The sequence below is a fragment of the Vigna umbellata genome, chromosome 7 (assembly GCF_029865625.1).
Source record: "Vigna umbellata cultivar VRB3 chromosome 7, Vumbellata_1.0, whole genome shotgun sequence".
NCBI lineage: Eukaryota > Viridiplantae > Streptophyta > Magnoliopsida > Fabales > Fabaceae > Vigna > Vigna umbellata.
In genome coordinates, this window is record NC_142171.1 from 33,843,052 (window position 1) to 33,847,426 (window position 4,375).

The following is a 4,375-nucleotide window of genomic DNA, read 5'->3' on the forward strand; positions in this document are numbered from 1 at the left end:
TGTTCTATTATATATAAACTTATATATTGATTCAGTTATATACAAAAAATAAATATAAAATATTAAGACAAATATGATAAAAACAAGTCTCAAAAAGAATGTTTGTTACTTCAATGTATAAATAACATTTTTTGGTACAATAATATTTCAAAATGTAATCATTAATTCGTCAAGTACATGTTATGACATGACATTGTTTTATAAAACGTATATACACCATAACACATATCCTATTAATACATATGTACATCACCCTAACAACCTATAAACATGTACTAATTATATGTAAACGTCAATCTTTCCTAACTTCGATAATTTGATTGTCACAATATTGTTGATATCTGCAATTAGAAAAATACTGCAACAAAGAAAAATAATATAAAATTAGTCAATTAAAATTTTCGTGCAAATTAATTATGACAATGAAGATAACTTACCTTAGTTGAAATTGTTCCTCTCCTTCAGATGTGATAATTTCTTTCATATATCGACACATATAATATCCACAATCATTGTCATTGGGTTGTCTTGAACACTAGAAAACCAAAAGTAGAAAACATTATAATTTGAACATAACTGCAAATCAAAACTCTAATAAACTCCAAACATATTCAGTATATGGTAACAAACAACTATATACCATGCTTTCATTATAACCATATATTCCTCCAACCAGTAATAATAATTATGTTTTATTCACTTGAACTTTGTAAATATTCTTTTTAAGAACTTTAAGTTCAATGTTATAATATACACTTATTACTCATTTACAACCGTTCACAATGATGTCAAAGTAGGAGCAATCTACCGGTCACCACATCCACAGATGATTTTGATCTTGAAATAAAATGCAACAATGTGTAAAGGCATCCCATAAGAAAGCATCACATTACAAAAGCTGTCAACAAAGAACAAAGGTAGCAACTTTGAAAAATATCAACATCAAATCCAAGACCGTGAGATTCAATTGTATATGTACATTGTCCGGTAGTTAAATATTTACACTAGTAATGGGTTTCTGCAATTAAAACCCAAAGAACAGACAATAGGGGGAAATGAAATCAAATTACTGAAATATGTCCAAGGCAAGCACTCACCTGAAAAGGCAACTACAACAACTATTTTTCTGGCACCTCTTTAATTGTCTCACAGGAATCTTTAGGCAGTGGCAAGTTAGCACCATACTTTGATGGCATGACGAAAGACATTCTCCACTTGTCTTGATCTTCAATCTAAGATAATACAATGATAAATTAGAACATCACAAATTACAAATATATGTTGAAAAGAAACTCCTAATCAAATAGTTGTATTGATTATTAAATACAGAACTTCCAGAAAATAATATCACAAAATTCACACACTTAAGTGCAAAGTGACACTAGTACATTGGCTATATCATAACATAGACACAAAAGGAGAAAAATAACGAGAGAGGAACCTGTGACCTAAATGGTTAAAATAATAGTGTTATGTTATAACGCCATCTAATTGGGATAGATATAGATAATTCATAAGATGGAAAATAGTATCAATTTATCCAATCTCACACACTTAAACTTTACATATTAATTATTTACATATTAATTAGACCATGTGCAAAGTGACACTAGTACATTGGCTATATCATAACATAGAAACAAAAGGAAAAAAAAACGAAAGAGGAACCTGTGACCTAAATGGTTAAAACAATAGTGTTATGTTATAACACCATATAATTGAGATAGATATAGGTAATTCATAAGATAGAAAATAGTATCAATTTATCCAATCTCACACACTTAAACTTTACTTGTTAATTAGACCATGTGTTAAAGAACATAGGAATTTGATAGAATTTTCAGGTGAAACCTTTAACTATGTATTTGGATAAAGTTAAGAAAAATCAGATTGAAAAAATATGCTAGGGTAGTTCAGACATTACTGAATTGTTATGAAAGATTTATTTCAATTGAACTTGAATTACATAAACATAGATTTTAAATTGTGAATTATACTATATAAAATCAGACCATGAAAATAAGTTAGATGCAATTATTTCACTATCATTATTGACAATGTTTGTTATAGTTATATAAATGTATGTTTCTACTGTTATGTTTGCTGAAACGGATATAATTATGCTAAACTTGTTTGGCAATGCATATAAAAATAAATAAGATAAAGATTGAAAATGAGATATTTCACGAAATCCATAAAATAAGTTCAACATATATATTCAAATTACATACCAGTTTTTAACTTATAATTAACACCTCTAAAAGGTGTAATACATACCACACGAAATCATGTTTTACTTACCTAATTGTGCACTATCAAAACCAGTGAAATACATCATAACTCTTATCTTAATTAAAATAACATTGTGACATTTGTTTCTAAACTAAATAATTTCATGCATTATATTTCACATCACATATAAGAACTTAAGCATAAAAGAATGCAACATATAGTATAATACCCTAAACCACTTTAATGACCACCAATTTAAGCACTGGAACTCCCACTTTTTTTTTCCACATATAAATTCAATACAACCTTTTCACCAAATAGATTCTTGTACTAATTTTCCATGATCCAGACTTGTTAACATTACAACTCCAGACAATAATAGTATATACTAATCCCTATGGGTGCTCACAAATTTATAACACTAAAAGAGTTCAATAATTACATCTAATATACCTTAGAATCATAGAAACTCATGCAATCATGTCTTGAAACACTACACCAATGTTATTTGTTACAATAATGTGTATATCTAGTCCAACCAGAAAAATATAACAACACACCATAATTTTCCAGGCCATCTAGGAATAACATCCTATCCCACTTATTCTTATAAGAATAAAAACATCCAATTATTATCAGTAAACTCACACCTTCCAGACCCACAAATCAATTCCAATTTAAATATATTATAACCCAACATAACATATACAAATTTCAGCTTATCATCATGTCCACTATAGATAGCCAAATAAGATTGCTCATAGTTTTAAAATACTAATAAATTAATAAACACCATTGCTGCATCTTAGAAACAATTAAGCTCACACAAAGGAAACATGTATTCAGAGAAAATATAGGCTGCAACATATTCGAACAACCAATTAAAACCCAAATAGTGAAAACTCTTCGAATACCTCAATTCTCACATTCCGCGCCCACTGCTCATGGATTTCCTCCGTCTCGTGTCCTCTTCTCCTTCTTTCCCAAAACGTGTCGCTGCTGCTCTCTCTTGCTCTCGCACCACAAAACCTCCAATTCGTCTAGGTTTTAGGGTTTTGCCCTTTCTCCATTACTCACCTTGAAATCTCGCCTCCCCTCTTAAATTCCTTCTTCCGTTACTTCGTCTGAGCCTCAGATTCTCTTCTTCCCCTAGCCGCACCAAGAATCCCTCTTTCTCTTAGGGTTTTCGAAAAGAAGAAAAAAGATAAGGGAGAAGAGACAACGAGAAAAAAGAAAGAAGAATGAGATTCAGAATTTTTTAACCCTGTCTACTTCTCATGGCCTATGGATTTGGCATTGAAGGCTTCTCTTCCTCTCTCTCGTGCTCACGTTGCTATTTCTTCCATTTGGCTAACCCTAGTTTTTTTTTTCGGTTTTGGGCAAAAAGAAACAGAGAAGGGAGAAGAAAAGAAGAATTGAACTAACCTTTGAATTAACCTTCAAAAACCAAAACCAGTGATTTAAGCTCATACGAACAGTAACGCCAGATGCAAAGGTGCACGAACAAGAAATATGTTTTCAGAGTTAACTGAATAAAGGAAATAGGCCGAATTTTTTTTTTAGTTTTATAATAAATAGATATCGCTTTTGCTTAAATAATAGCTCTCTGTTAATTTATTTTAAATTTTTAATTAAAAATAATAATATAAATAAATATAGATAGTATTATTTTGAAAAACGTTATGAATTGGAAAAGGGGAGAAATTTTTTTGTTGAGGATAAAAGAAGCTAGAAGGAGAAATATATGTATTAAATTTTTTAAAATGTCGAATAGATAGCGCTTATTTAAAAAAACGCTGTCTAAATTTATGACAATAGATAGCGCTTTTTAAAAAAAACGCTATCTATGGATCTATTTTAAATTATGAATAAAAAAAAGTAATATTAATTATATATAGATAGCGCTTTTCCACAAAAGCGCTATCTATTGTCATAGGTTTAGATAGCGCTTTTTTAAATAAGCGCTATCTATTGTTCTGAACATTCATAGATAGCGCTTATTTAAAAAAGCGCTATCTATTAAGCGCTATCTATAGCCATTTTGTAGTAGTGAGACTTGGTACTTAAGTTGTCCATTGTGACGCACCTCTCTTTCCTGGAAGTCTACTCGACAAGTTTTTAACTTAAATCCTATTGAACAGAT